Source organism: Argiope bruennichi, chromosome 5 (assembly GCF_947563725.1).
Source record: "Argiope bruennichi chromosome 5, qqArgBrue1.1, whole genome shotgun sequence".
Classification (NCBI taxonomy): Eukaryota; Metazoa; Arthropoda; class Arachnida; order Araneae; family Araneidae; genus Argiope; species Argiope bruennichi.
Genome location: NC_079155.1, coordinates 103,036,279 through 103,053,361, shown reverse-complemented (window position 1 = coordinate 103,053,361; position 17,083 = coordinate 103,036,279). Strand labels below are relative to the sequence as shown.

The window sequence follows — 17,083 nt, the reverse complement described above, 5'->3', positions numbered from 1 at the left end:
CATTCAACATCAAATACATAGTTCATTATAGTTTGCATAACATAACGAGAACTTATTATAAATTTCATTAAGGTAGCTTGATTATCTTTTTGAAACATGACGATACTCGTTCGGTAGAATTATGAAAAAACTCGTTCTTCAGAAAAAGCATTTAAAGTTTTTAAATGCTTATAAATAAGCTTCACTTACATGTCAATAGTTTGTCAATAACTTGACTTTTAATTGACATAGAAACAAAATAAAGATATCACTGGAAACAAAAACGTACCTGTTCTTTTAAAATAGCAAATTTTTTTTTTCAAAAATGCGAATTTTCATCCAAATTTATGTTTTTAATTTAGTTGTATATCTTAAGAAGTGCAAGAGGATTGGGAATTGTTTAAAAGTACTTGAAGTAGATTTGGAAGAAAATTATATGAAAAAAACTTCTTAAATTTTGCATACAGTGGCTATAAAAATATAAACAAATACCATAAATAAAGAAGACTATTAGCTAGTATGTCTTCTATTAAAAGAAACAACAGTTCTCGTATAGCCTGGGTGAAATTTGAAACATATACTCTTCAAGAAAGAAAAATATCTTTATCATCTTTTCAAAGCCCAAAAGTTCATTAAAATATTTATCAATAATAAATTAAATTTTTTGACTTTTTAAAGCTATATATTCCAGAAATATGCATTATCTCACAAAACATCAATTTATTCCAACTACTAATATCTTAAAAACTCATAATTCGTTCATTATCTTAAAACCCAAAACTTAAAATTTAAATAATTTTTTAAAAATTTAATTTGATACATATTTTGGAACAATAATTTTATTTTTTCGATGAAATTCAAACTAATTTCATCGTTTCATCAAACCTTTTAATCGGATATTTGAATGAATTGCAAACAAAGATAACATGATTCTTTTGACGTTAACTTAGAAATGGGAATTTCACTTCTTAATCTACACACTTTTTAATTTGAACGGATAAAAATTTATAGTAGATTTATGGCATTAAACTTAAAATTATAATTAAATATTAATAGTTTTAAATTTAAATAAATACTTTACATATTAATAGTCAACAGCCAAGAAGGCCAATACTCCTTACAAGTCAGTCAAGGGCGGTTTTTTAGCTATAAATAAATTTGAAATATCTTTTTGGCTGAAAATATTTTTAGAATCAAGGGAGTCAATTCATACTCATTTGATTACGCCAAAATTGGCAAAGTGAAATTATGTAAACGAAATTGGCGCACCACTTTTGATTTACTATTTATCCAACTTAAGTTCAAAGAAAACCATACAAATTAATTCTATTTTCCAAGATTGCAATTATATTAAAATAACACTTACCAGCAGTAATAAGTTAAACTTTATGAAATTAAGAGCGGTATATTAAACAATTAAATACCAAAAAAAGTACAATATTACAACAAAGAATAAAAAATTAAACACTTAATGAATTCAGATAATTACTTAGAAAAGGCATTGCCAGTTGAGTCTAATGAATTCGATCCAGATTTTATAAAAAATATTGGATTTACAATGAAACGTTTTCAAATAATTTTTATAATTTTTTTCACAAAAGAATGTTTTTTAAAAAATTGAAAAAAAAAAACATTCGAAAATATTCATGTTTTTTAAATATTTGCATAAAAAAAGATTGAAAACACGTCTATAAAACTAAAATATGCCAAGTAGGAGGAAAAAATGGTTTTTGGTTAAAAATAGGTCTAAATTAAAAATCGGCTAGTTTAGAGATTTATCAAACGATTTGCTTAAAATGTTGCAGATAGCTTAAGAAACATATCTAATTTTTGAACTAAAAAATAAGCTATATTTCTATTCATTCTTTAAATATTAGGGTTGAACAGATAAATAAATTTAACTCAGACATGATATTTTCAATTTTTTTCACATTGTGAAGCACTAAAACAACTATAAGATATTTCCAAATTAATAGATTACTTATTCTCTAATCCAGGAACTGCAGAACATATTGAGAAATTATTATACCAAATTTCAACAAAAAAAATATGCATGATATTTTATTTTATGAGGTTTTCTGTAAGAAAACTTCTATCAAAAAATAGTATTTAAGAAAATAAGATAGATGTAAAATAGAATTAAAACTCATGTAAATGTAAACATGAAAAGGAGTGTAACTTTCCAAAAAGTATACTTAGAATCAAAATTCTAAACAATAAATAAACTGTAAATAAACCTGTTCGAACTTTAAGAATATTAAATAAAAATATTATAATTACGTAAATAAATATATTTTTTAACGTAATTTAACGTGACTATTTCGGTCTCAACGATTCGTTTTTAGAGTAAAAGGAAAAAAAAAAAATAGATCAATAAAGTAAAAAAAAAAAAAAAAAGAAAGCATCAGTACAAAAACTAATTTAAGATACTTTAATAGAATTTTTATTGGTGTCAATCGAAATCGTTTTTGGCAGCAAACATAAAAGAAGGATCTTTGTCAAACTCGCAATGTACGTGATATTTTTGTACGGCAATGTACAAAAAGACGAAAACAGACGAGACGGAAAATATACTCCAGATTTTTTTCCCGTCAGGTATTGTGTTGTTGGTAATGAAACTTAGCGGCTCCTGCCAGATGCTCTGGCTGAAATTGGTTATTGATCAGAAAATTTTATTAGTGTTAGCCATTCGATTCAGATACATTGGCAGTTTCGGTAAGCAAGTAACAGACAAATGGGATCTTCATATGGCATCTGTTATTACTCATTCACTTTTATGTGAGTGTATGTGTTAGATAACATCTGATTGATGTGTCTGTTGTAATCGAAATACATAGGACTAAGACACGAATAACATGACATTTGATCAATTTCCTTTAAAATTGCATTTTTATTTTTTTGAAATGTTCAGAAAGAAAGTATTATAAAAAAAATCAATAAAAACTTCGAAATCGATATTTTATCGCATTTCCATATTTTAATTACTTTCCGAAATTTGAAAAAACCCGTTTCCCGTTTCTTTACGTTACATCAATTTTTAAAAAATTTATATTGAATTCGATCAAAATTTATTCGACAGAAATCTGTCTGCCCGATTGTACGAATATAAGTTAGTACAACAACGCAAAGAAAGCTAAATGGATGAAATTTAGTATACATATTTATTATTCAAAATGTAGATATTTGCAAAATTTATAATCATATCTGACAAAGGGTTGATATTCCATTGATCAGTACTTTTACATATATATAAATGTGAGAACTCTAAAACGGAATGACTTAAACATATGAACTCTTCTATGAGATTTTGTGATTACAATTGTAATTCTCTGCTAAATTTGGATTTTAGTTAGAAAATAAAAAGGTTCTTTCATACAGATTCGGTGTATTATGGATGCATGTATAATAAACTGCATTCAATCAATCAGTTGCCCCCCCCCCGAAAAAAAAAAACCTCTGCAAAATTCGTAAGCTAGTAAGTTCTTTCGCAATTATTGTTTGTTAGTGGCATGCGGTTAATAACACAAAACACATTTATTAGTGAGTAAGCGAGAAAACTGTTGGGAGACCACTTCCGCCGATTGGAATTGCACCTGCTGGGAATATGATGTCTAAAGCACGTTTGGAATAAGACAAATGATGTAGTCACGTGGTCTTTTTACCAAATTCATAGTTTCATCAAGTTCGAAACGAAATCCATTTACAAGAATTTTATATTTCCGACTATTCGAATACAAGAAAATACAGTAACTACAATATGAAATAAGTTGGATAAAATTTGGTACACATGTGTTATATTTAATAGAATCTAAATTATCGATTCGAATCAAATTTGGAGACAACAACATTTGCCGCTATATTCCGCACTGCCTACATTCAAGTTCGAACCAAATCCGTCAAGGATTAATCGTCTGTCAGTTTGTATTTTAGTTTGAACGTGATAATTCAGGAATATAATAACTTTTAAAAAAAAGAAATGTGGTATGCGATCTTGTAACTCAGATCTTAGTTCTGAGTCAAATTTTATTTTCATTCGACCGATAAACAGAAGTCCAAACTGCATACATGATTTCTTTTGCTGCAATATAAATGATAAAACACTCATGTGTACAGTTCTAAAAATTATATATATGATATTTTATTTAGTTGTTGTTCGAAGAACTTTTTGACCCACCATGAATACACTTTGAATTAGTGTTTTCAGTTTCAGTTTTGAAGTTTATGTCACAAGAGACAGATTTGGCCATAATGCGCCAAAGATACGGTAAAAAATATATTGCAAATGTTAAAAATCGAATACAACATGTAAAGAAGTTGCTACGCTATAAATATCAACTATCAAAATAGTGAAAATTAAAATCAGTCAATTTAAAAAGAGTTAAATAATACTATATAAGATGCCAAAATCCAATTTCTTTTAAAAATTCAAAAATGTTCAGGTGAGGAATGTTCTCCCACCATGTCATGCATGCTTAAAGTTGCTTCAATAATGTAACCAAAATAATGTGACCTATAGTGATTAAAAACATCTTTAGAGTTTTTAAACCTCTTTAACACTCTTTTAGAGTTTTGTGTAATCGTGCGCGATGTTATTCTATGAGAAAAGGAATTCGTAAAAAAATTAAAGCAATTCTCGGTATTATTCAAATATTTCATTTAAAAATTCAAATTATTATTTAAGTATTTATGTTCCTAAGGCAGGTCTTACAAATTAAAGGGAAAAAATAAACATTTTCAAATGCAGAAAATCATTAATTTATACATGATTTAGATCTGATAAGCCTGAACAAATGTAGAATTTCCAGAAAAAGTCCCTTTCCGATTTAATAGTTCTAACAAATATATACACTGCAGCGCAAGGAAATCCAAAATTTTGAGCAGTTAATAGAAAGTTTTGCAGCAAATGTATTTTGGGGGGAATTAATACACGAGGTAAAGAATGCCACAAACTGGCATCCAGTTCGAAGAAAGATCAGTGATCTAATCGACACGAATGTCATTAAAACAGTTCCAGTTAAACCTCCGAAAAATGAATTAGGAAAAACACATTCTACATTAACTGAATTATCGTAACAGTAGTGTTGATATATCGCCAGCAAATCAAAAATGGCTCAAGAAAAAACAGAATAAAAGTATTTAGATTATATAAATTGTACTGTGGGGACAATCTTATTTGATTGACATTGCTTATTATTTGACTGGTTGTCGTCATATACATTTCCGAGTCAATGAACCTGTGAATGTGTCAATAGACCTTATTTCTACTTGCACGTGTTTGAAATAAGGATATAAAGATGTTTATCACAAGTAGGTCACAATCAATTTGATGAAATAGGAATAAGTTCATGGAAGGATATCATTAATATAGGGGCTCACAGCTTGTCACAACAAGATGATTGGTGCAGAGATTTATAGATACTACTTAGAAAATCACTCAGATCCCCATTTTTCAAGCAAAATCTTGTAAAAATATTAATTTATTTTAAAAACAAATGGTTTTAAAGTTACTTAATTCTAATACTTGTACCTATTATATTAGATAATATTCCATTAGGAATAAGGAAGATATATTCATATTATCATCAAAGAACATTATATGAACATGCTATTTCTTCAGGATTTAGAAGATACTGATATGCAAAGGACTTAGGCATAAAGTGGTTAACACCTTTGGTAGACGAATCCTTTCAAGGTGCGCTGTCTTCCTATACTAGTTCCTTTCTCCTAATTCTAAACCCCTTATCTGACACCTAATTGCGAACCATATTTTTTGTTATACATTTTTACTTTTTCGTATATAAAATACATGAAAAGAAACGAACTTGAGATTGTGAGAAATCTCAAAATTTCAGACCTCCCCGAATCCAAAAAGCACCTTATTGTAACTAAATTTGTCTATCTGAGAACATAACAGGAAAACGCGTAAAGCTAAATGAATGAAATTTGACATACAGATAATACATTAAATTTATACATTTCTATCAAATTTTTAACGAAATACATTTAGTGGAAGTCCGTCTATAATGAATGAGATAACGTTTAGAGCTAGATAAATAAAATTTGGCGTGCATTATAATATCTTAAGTGCGAAATTTAAAAACAAATCCTTTTTTTTCCACAAGCATGTAAAGATCAACTCAAAAACGCAAGGATTTAAATAAACATATAAAATCTGATTTGTGATTTAGTAATTACATTTGAAGTTTTGTATCAAATTTTGATGCCAATCGTTCAAAAGAAAGCGTCTGAAATACAAATTTCATTTTCGGGTATTATTATTGATAGCATCTCAGGCGCAAAAATAATCGCCAAAGATGACACGATTGCTAAATTCATGCTAAAGATCAATATTTCGTAACTACAAGGTCATTGAGAATTTCAAACGACAAAAAGAAAAAAAAAAAACATTTTTGGCAGTTTTTAATATCTTACTAGAGAAAATTTCCATTCCAAACTTTAAATAAGAGGAGGTTGGTATTTTAGTTTTTTCGTTTTCAAAGTGAAACTAGAGCTTTGAGTATCACTTTGGGCATAAATTTAAGTATGAATAAAAATCAATTACGAGATTGTAAATAAATTTTGATGTTTACATTCTTTTACGGTAGATTATTGGAAAAGTCAATGAGCAAGGTCTGTAATTTTTATTATATTTTCACTTCAAGACCAAATAGAGATTATTGGTAATATTTTTCTTTCAACATTTTCTGGATATGCACATCTTCTAATTTCAAAATTAAGATGACTACTGAAAGCAAGAGAATAATGTGGGTTCATTTTAACTTAACAAAAAAATAAACCCCTTTTATTAACAAATAAGAAATTGATGATCTAAAGTTGAGAAATTTTTTTTTCATCAGAAAATTTTACAGATCAACGAATTTTTTACAAATATAAAAAGGATAATTGCGTTATGATTGAAAAACGGAACGAGAAATCATCTGAAAACAAAGAAAAAAATGTTTCGAATATATGTATTTCGAAATATATTGTTTTTCCACCAACATCAAAAAGAATGGAAACATATTTGTTGCATAGTTGCTTTATTCTTATTACTGACTTTGTAGTGCTATTTTTAAGGCAGGATTGTATGAAAGAACAAAAAGACGCATAAATTTTTTAAATACGGTAACAATTAAAATATAAACAAAAGAAAACATTATGTCAAAATAAGAAAAATAAAAGAAAACTCCTTACGAAAAGTTAGCAAAGACACATATTAAATCATCTGAATACAGCGATTCATTCCTAAGCAATTAGAAATAGCAATTATGAATGAATTACTGTCTTTAGATAATAAATATTCAAAAAATAGCAGATATGAATGAATCGTTGCGTTTTGATTATATCTGGTGTTTATAAAATGTTTCTGATGTGAACACAGTGATACATTCATAAATGCTATTTCTAATTGCTTATTTAAACATACGGAATGTAATCCGAATAAATGTAGGTTTTTTTTAAAAAATTGGTTTCTCATCTACTCCATCTCAATTCCTTTTCAAAAAAGTTTTTTTATTTTTTTATTTTTAAATCTATCTTGCTGTCGGAATAGTTTAACAATACAAATAAAATTCGATAAAAAATACTTAAAAAATAATTTTAATAATTTTTATCCTAGTAAATTATCCGTATATCGGTATCTGCATATGAAAAAATCTTTAAGGACGTAATGCAACATTCTATTGGATTTATAGCTACCAAATTTGACATACCGTTACATCTTAGGAAGTATATTATCAATAAGAAAGGGATTTTATAATTATATTGTAAGCTTTTTATAATTATATTGTCAATGAACTATAAATGAAATGAAATTTTTATGTCTTCTTCGATAACCTCAGGACATACTGTCGCACAGTAATTAAGTTTTTAAATCGGTGATTGTCGTCTTCTGACCTGGGTTTATAATTATAATTAAAATATTATGTATGGATGGATCAGAAATAAGAGTTTACCAAATCCATTTAGATTAAAAATAATGTATAAGTCAAGGAAAAGCTGTTATAGTATGAAAATGCTTAAACGTCGGATGCTATACTATCTATTAACTGTAATATGCATATTGCATAAATCGTTAAAAAGATATCTCAAATTAACCAATAGTGTTTCTATAAAATGGAATGCAAATATAACTAAAAGATATCTCAAGATAACCTTAGTGTTCCTTTAAAACGGGATGTCAATATGACTAAAACAAATCAGTCAATGATGACGATTTTATTATGGCAACATTTTTTCATGATTAAAGTTTTTTAAATTAATTTAAAACAATTTTTAACAGTGCTTTTTATTGTTGCAATGGAACTCTAACCATTATATTATTTTAGCAAACTTTTCAGTTCCTTGCTTTTGCTGCATTTTCATAAAACTTTGCTTTCTTTAAATAATAATTTAAAAGCATTTATTAGCGTGATAATATTTGTTAGCTGATATTCGTTTTGTAAATTGCGTGATACAAGTAGGATTACTCACTAAATACAAGAGTTTAAAAAATCAACCAGGACGAAAGCACGACTGATCACACATTAAAGCATAACATATTAAGCTTAGAGGTTCAACATTTAGAAAAGCCTTTTTCTTCCTCATTTTTCACACACGTTTATTAGATAGATTCTTCTCAAAGAAGAAATGGTAAAATAATTATATTGATTTTTTTTTCTATCGTAAGTCTAAGAGACAACCGAAATTTCATTTTGCAATAAGAAAACCAAGATTCAACCCTCTAATCAATTTAGTGAATTCCCAAAGAAATCCGCAAACGGAACAGAGAAACAAGTTACCATAGTATTACAGTGCAGCAGTGATAATCACAAATTTGAATACGAAGAATATTTCATTTATAATTTCCAATTCGGAATGACATTCGAATTTATCTTTGATGAAAACGATTTAAAATGTCATATATGGCTGAATCAGAGTTCAACAAATGCGTTTAATTCAAAAATAATTTATAAATGAACGAAAAGCTATTATAGCAAGAAGATGCTCATACACTAGATACTACATTATCTATAAATTGTAATATGCATAATAATTGCTGTTAATGTAATATTGCATAAAATAATAAAGCAATATTGTATAAATAATTGCATTGCTATAAACTGTAAAACTGCATCAATAATTACATTGCCATAAATTCTAAAACTGCATCAATAATTGCATTGCTATAGATTGTAAGGTAAAAGTGAATTTTAGTGTGCACCCAGCTGCGCCAACAATGCCAAGTCGCCAATAAAGATGGCGGACAAAATAAACAAATACTTCCGCGGAACAGTTACGGTTACTATTTCCCGCCATCTAATTAGAACTTTTTACTGATAAGTATTTTTTTTTTTTCATACTGCCCGGTGCCTTCTACAGATGCCGAAGGCATCTGTAGAAGGCACCGGGCAGGATATTTTAACTTAAAAAAACATCCTACGGCTTCGCTAGCAGCGGGAGCGGGAACCTAGTAGCTTCGCTAGCACATTGAACATAAAGACTGTGTGGAAAACAGAAACAGTACATAACCAAGAGAAAAGAAAAAACGGAGAAATAAGCAGTCGGAACATTCTCCATACAAAATTTGAAACAAACATACTTTCCCCACCTTCATCAACTTGTAAAAGAATATATTCCACTCACCTTCCATCCATTCTGCCGGTTCGATATCAAACCATTCTCAATACAAAATTTCAAACAAGCATCCTTTCCTAATTTCATTAACTCGTAAAATATATATGTATGCATATTTAACTCGCTCTTCATCCATTCTACATGTTCGATATAATCCCGACATAACAAATTATGAAGGGAACCAACCGTTATAACACCAAAAGAATTATGAGAACTGCGAAGAATTCCATTTGCAGCTGTCTTTGAAAGTGAGAATGCAGACGATTTTTTTAAAGCAAATACTGACAATTAAAAATTGCAAAAGAATAAATATTTTCTGTTCGTATTCACATTAAAAAAAGAAAGAAGAAAATAACTTTTAATTATAAGCTTAAATTTCTTTATAATAAAGAACAAAAGTAAAATCTTTAATCGATATTTTTTTTAATTTAACAAATTTTCATAATTTAATTGTAGTTTAAGTACAACTCAACCATTGCAAAAAATAGTAAACAAAACAGCAGTACGGTTGCTATAAGAGGGATCCGATGGGTTGCAATATTGGCGACAATCGGCTGGTGCACACTAATCTTCACTTAGGCCGATTGTAATATTGCATAAATAATTGCAATGCTATAAACTGCAATATTGTATAAATAATTGCAATGCTGTTAACTAATATTGCATAAATAATTGCAATGCTGTAAATTGTATTATTATATAAATAATTACATTGCTATAAATTGTATTATTTCATAAATAATTACACTGCAATAAATTGTAATATTGCATAAATAATTGCAATGCTATAAACTGTAATATTGCACAAATAATTGCAATGCTATAAACTGTAATATTGCATAAATAATTGCAATGCTATAAACTGTAATATTGCATAAATAATTGCATTGCTATAAACTGTAATATTGCATAAATAATTGCATTGCTATAAACTGTAATATTGAATAAATAATTGCATTGCTATAAATTATAATATCGCATAAATAGTTCAAAACTGTTTCCTAGGTAGATCGATTACCTACGATGTATTTAACTTGATGGATCTCTTTCAAGAATGCCCAATTTCAACAAGTGGATTTAATGTGCTCCGAACGATTCGAGAGGGTCGCAAGTTGGAAAATATATAAATAAAAGAATCCCCTCAATAACAAAAGTACAGAGTATAGAGAAAGCTTAGTGACGAATGCGAAATCTGCTTGCAAATAATAAAAAGCAAAGAAATTTTAAAAAGCAAATCCCAGAAATAAGTCGATAAAATCCCAAATTAGATGCGGCGGTGTAAGAGTTTTGTTACTCGTAGTACAAATTAAACCGTGGTTTTTCTTCTTTTTTTTAAATTTTCATTGCGACCAAAACCCATATAATGCTACTAGAAACATAACATATATTTTTGGAGAAAACTATAGAATTCCACCAGAAAATAATATGACTCCAAGAATGCCTTGAGTTCAAAAAGTTTGGAAATTACATCGTTTGAAGTAAATAGACATTCCTGATACCGTTGCTTTATTATAGCTATCTTGATGAAAATGTTCAACAATTTCATCAATGATTGCACCAAAATTTTGAGAGAAGAAATTTGAGTGAGAATCCAATTGAATAGATCTTTTAACATGATTATCTCACTTCTTTAAAGCATGATAATATTTTTAGGTTGGAATATTTTCTGTAAACTCAATAATGCAAAAAAAAACAAACATCCAACACGCTTTGCAAAGCAGAGCCATATTTTATAACCATAATTTTCGTTGTTTTAATTGTTACATTTGGAAACATGATATTAAATGCAATTAATATCATCATGCAATTAATAATAATTAAGTATAAAATTTAATTATTCTACATTGCTTCATATTAAAAATTCAAATCGTCTTTAATTTTTATATATTTTTTTACGATTCAATTAAAATTGATATGGAAACCTGGGTTATCAACTTGATAATGTTTAATATCGTAAGTCACTATTTCAACAGAAACTTAAACATTACACAAACAATCTAATCACATACATTTTCAAATCTATTTATATGTAAATTCTAATAAAAATATCCATCAAAATTTATAAAGAGCTTGCTGATTGGTTAATGAAAAAAGCGGATATACGTTACATCAGTAAAGCATCTAATATGGTTGATTCTGTTTAAAATAATTAAATCGATGCAATATTTAAATAAAAAGATGATACTTCAAAATAACATTTTGCTAATTGATGCCGTCTTAAATTATATTATTAGAACAATACCAATAAATAAACAATTTTCAGATAATTTCCGAAGTATAAATATGGAGTGAAATCTACAGAATGTGCGAATAATATTTCAAAATTCTAGCTATTCTTATTTCAAAAAACATGAATTTTGTGACAAACAAATTAAAATTAAGTATTCAAAAATTGCTGAGATATACCTATTTATCAATTTAAAACAACACCGACTCATTAGAAAACGTAAGCTAGAATTAATCAGTATAAATCTTCCACCAATCTTAGAATGGCAGCCATCACAAATACCACCCACGCTCGCCGACATGTTTCGATCATCGTAAACAACATCTCTTAACAAGTCAATTCGAATGCTTTGATAATGATTAAACCTCATAATACATGAAAACGAATTTAAATATTTTACTACGACCAATTTTCGGACCGAAATTCGATTTCAACCAATCAATTCGAGAAAAAGGGTTCCAACAACAAGTTATTATGGAATAGTTTATGGAACGTACCTTGAATGATGCACGTGCGACCTTGGCTCAGATTTTGACTGGGATGACTCTCAACTGCAAAGAGAAGCTCGAGAGATGGAGGGATGAGAACTTCGATCGACTCAATGATTGTGGCTTCCCCTTCCGCTTCACACCCGACGCTTCCTCTCTTCCTTTCAAGTGCGCCATCTATCGGACGTCAGCTAAACTGAGTTTACGAGGGTTTAATGGAGGTTCATTTTAAAAGGAATCCATGGGTTTTATGTCTTGATTTTTGACCAATATCAGTGTTTAACAATAATAAAAAAATAATCTTTCAAATTATTAGATAATTTACTAACTTGTTGATTTTAATGCAAAGTAATAAACTTTTTGTTGTCAAAATATTGATTCCAGGTTATTTTAAATTAACCAGATTGTTTAAAGTAAAAATGTTGAATATTGTTTTCTGTAACACTGATAGAAGAGCATTGTATAAAAGCTAAAGTATCCACCTTAATAAAAAAACATATCAGTTATTTAATATATTTTTATGTTTTTTAAAGCATTAATGTCATAAAAAATTTAATAATAGATTTTAAATAACAATAAGTGAGGAAGAAATTGTCATCTCTAACTTTTAAATTATTCTCACAAGATTCCCAATAATGAAGCTACGTAACTATTAAATGCATCTGTAATAATCAACCCGCCTGCCTTTTATTGATATAAATTTCTTGTCATCGAGTAAACGCACCTATAAAAATTCTGACATTTCAGAAAGTGAATAAAAAATCGATTCTGAAACTTTTTTTTACTTACAAGAAACAAGTTAAATAACAGTAACCGAAAAAGAATCGAATGCTTTCTAATATTTTTTTTTCAGCATTTTCAGAAAGAAAAGAAAAAAAAGCAAAAGGGAAAAAATCGACTCATTTCTGTAGGAAACATGAATTATAATCAACCGTTATTTCTTCCACAAACGAAAAACTATGGAAGAAAAAAAAATCCATCACTTTTATTGAAGAAGAATTTTTTTTACGAGACAAAAATTGATGCCACATTTCCTATGGGAGACGCAAATGACTTTCCTATCGTATAAAAAAAAGGCTTTTCTGATAGTATAAAGACATCATCTGGGTTAAATGAAGCAGCGTACGTTCCATATACGTCAGCAGGAGGCCCTGCAATCTATTTTCCATTAGATAGAAGCCCCCCCTCCCCCACGGCATGAATTATCGATCAGCAGGGTTATTTTTTTCGGGTTATTTTAATCTATCAGTCTTTTGAACTGTCCTTAGCAATTTGTAAAGTGCGTTTTTCGCAAAATTTCTCTTCGGGCACTTACTAAAAGTGCCCGAATTGGGGAAGGGTACTCGAATAGGAGTGACCTTTAGGGGAAATTCATTATCTGTAAGTGCATGCGGATCTTGCCACAGGAGTGAAAACGCGGATCAGTTTACCAGTGAGTGTGTTAGACTAGTTTCACCTTAAGTATAGATAAGTAAATATGTAATAAATAATCAGGGCTGCAGAGTTGATGCTATTAAATAATTTCATGTAACTCTTCTTGTTTCATATTTGTGAAGGTGGAAATTTTGTAATTCATTTCTTTCTCACTTTTTAATGTTAAAGAGGTTTGCAATCTTTTGACAGTACTCAATTTTAATATTTTCAGAACTTAATTATTAGTAAATCATTACTTAAATTAAATTTTTATTTCGTATACATTTTATTCATATCCGCTATTAATGCATCAATAAAACTGCATTTTTAAAAGTTTTTTTTATTAAATTTATTTTAAATCCAATTTTTAACCACTTGAAAATATTCTTTTGATTGATGAACTAAGAGTAAACTAAAATTTATTATTACTTTTTCTTATTTTTTAAACATGTATTAAAATTCTAGAATAATTCTAAAAAAAATTATGAACATTGACTCTTTTAAATTCATTAATTATTAAATATTTCATACGAGATTTTCGAATATTCTGCTCTCTTAAATTTTTTTAACAAATTAAGTAACAACTGTGTACATGAAATCTTCCTTTTTGGTCATCTGTTGTCATATTGATCCAATTAAAAATCCATGGAACACTTGAGATGCTTATGGATTCCAGAAAAATAATTTCTTCCGAACTTTAACGTTTAATTTTTTTGCTTTCTCAATTATTCCTTATGAATCAATACACTTCATTTTGGATGTCAATTGTATTGATTCAATTATGAATTAATGGAACTTATGAGATGCATATGGATTCCAGAAAAATAATTTCTTCCGAACTTTAACGTTTAATTTTTTTGCTTTCTCAATTATTCCTTATGAATCAATACACTTCATTTTGGATGTCAATTGTATTGATTCAATTATGAATTAATGGAACTTATGAGATGCATATGGATTCCAGAAAAATAATTTCTTCCGAACTTTAACGTTTAATTTTTTTGCTTTCTCAATTATTCCTTATGAATCAATACACTTCATTTTGGATGTCAATTGTATTGATTCAATTATGAATTAATGGAACTTATGAGATGCTTATGGATTCCAGAAAAATAATTTCTTCCGAACTTTAACGTTTCATTTTTTTGCTTTCTCAATTATTCCTTATGAATCAATACACTTCATTTTGGATGTCAATTGTATTGATTCAATTATGAATTAATGGAACTTATGAGATGCTTATGGATTCCAGAAAAATAATTTCTTCCGAACTTTAACGTTTCATTTTTTTGCTTTCTCAATTATTCCTTATGAATCAATACACTTCATTTTGGATGTCAATTGTATTGATTCAATTATGAATTAATGGAACTTATGAGATGCTTATGGATTCCAGAAAAATAATTTCTTCCGAACTTTAACGTTTCATTTTTTTGCTTTCTCAATTATTCCTTATGAATCAATACACTTCATTTTGGATGTCAATTGTATTGATTCAATTATGAATTAATGGAACTTATGAGATGCTTATGGACTAAAAGCAAAATTTCTTTCAAACTACGATGTCTATGAATGATTTAAATACTTTGTTTTCTCAAAGATGTTTTTATATAAAAATAACTTTTTTCGGACATCTATTTATATTAATACAACGAAGAGTCCATCGAGTTTTTGAGATGCTTATGAATTCCTAGCAAAATTTCTTTCCAACTGTAACATTTATAAAAGATTTAATTGATTTGCTTTTTCTAACTAAACTATTATATGGAACCTCCCTTTTGGAGAATTTTTCTATTAATCCACCTAAGAGTCAATAGAACACTTGAGATGTTCTGGATTCCTGACAAATTTCTTTCAAACTATAACATTTATTAATGATTAAGTTTCTATTTTTAAACTTAAGGGTAAATGTATACTTAACCAGCGAGAATCGTTTCCCCAAAACTTTCTCGCATACTCTCTATTACACTTGTCATGACAGAGAACGCCTTGCTTGGTATTGGCGTACAGTAGTTATAAAATATTGACTTTTGACTTGAATTTAGCATTTTTACTGAATCCATCTTGTCATCCTTAGCAAGTTATTTGGAGATGGATTAATTCTGGCATGCTTTAATAGCATTCAATAAACGAATTAGTATTTTAGACACGTTTTTCTCCACTGATTGAAACAAAAATTTGACTCAAAACTGCACTTGTAGTCACAAAATCCCATATCAAATTTGACATATTTAAATTACTGAGTTTTTGAATGATCGCGTTTACATGTTTTCCGAAACTACAGACAGACAGATAGACAACCCGTAGTCGGATTTCGCTCAAAATTAGACAGATGTCTACATTATAGATGTTAAATTTGTGTACCGAATTTTACCTATTTGTCTCTCTTCGGTTTTTAATTATCATGTTCATTTATATTTGAAGAGCTGGACAGACGGACTTGTCCTGAACAGATTTTACTCAAAATTTGATAAATCTGCAAATTTGGTGTAAAACGCATATACCAAATTTCAACCGTTTAGCTCAATGCATTTTTGAATTATCTTTGTTACAGATGGACATTTTTCAAAAACATGTTTTTCAAACTCACGGAGATTCATCAAAAGCGCGAGTTCGAATTTTTGACGATTATTATACTTTATCTATTATATGCATACGAGAAAGAAAAAAGATCAATGCAAATGATGCATGTATAATGCACGGAGAAATAAGTAAAAATTTATCTCACTTTATATGGACTGAAATAAATGTTCGAAAAAAACGCTCAAAATGCATTTAAAAAATGATTGCAAAATACAATCTAAATCAATGATTAGTTATTTAACTGTTTGCTATCGTCACTTTGCGTGATTTAACCGTCCGTATTTTATCTTGGTCTTAATGAATTCATTCCATCTCTGCCTGTTCTCAGAGACATGTGATCAAATATTTTGACCTAATAATTTTAAAGTCATTTCATGTAAGATTAGACATTTATCAAGTACGTTTTACTATTAAAGACAGGCCCTTTTTAAAGCGTTCTCATATGCATAAATAAGAAAATTCGGTAATCATATTCTTTGTTATTTTATAAATTTAATGATATAATATTCTTAAAACACTCACCCAGCACGTGATTATGTCTTCTTCGTTACAGTTCATCCAGCTGCTTTTCGGCATATATACTTCTCGATTTTTTTTTTCAAAAATAAACGAAAAATGTTTATGTTTTTATGGAATGGGATTCACTTCACTGAAACATATTCAAAATGGGTCTCAAAATTGTAAAATGTTTCATTCCTATTAGGCTTCAGATTTCAGATACTTTTGACAAACCACATAATGCGCGATTTGCGGGAATCGTTGTCTGCTTTTTTTAGGT

General features: G+C 28.4%; 1 protein-coding gene across 1 annotated transcript in view; it reads right to left on the bottom strand.

Annotated features, from left to right (window-relative positions):
- LOC129968693 (uncharacterized) overlaps positions 1–12,451 on the bottom strand; it is a 62,881-nt gene extending 50,430 nt beyond the window's left edge. The window contains exon 1 of the mRNA XM_056082853.1: positions 12,319–12,451. The gene's annotated coding sequence lies outside the window, so the exon portion shown is untranslated. The remainder of the gene's footprint in view (positions 1–12,318) is intronic.
- Between the last annotated feature and the right edge of the window lie 4,632 nt (positions 12,452–17,083).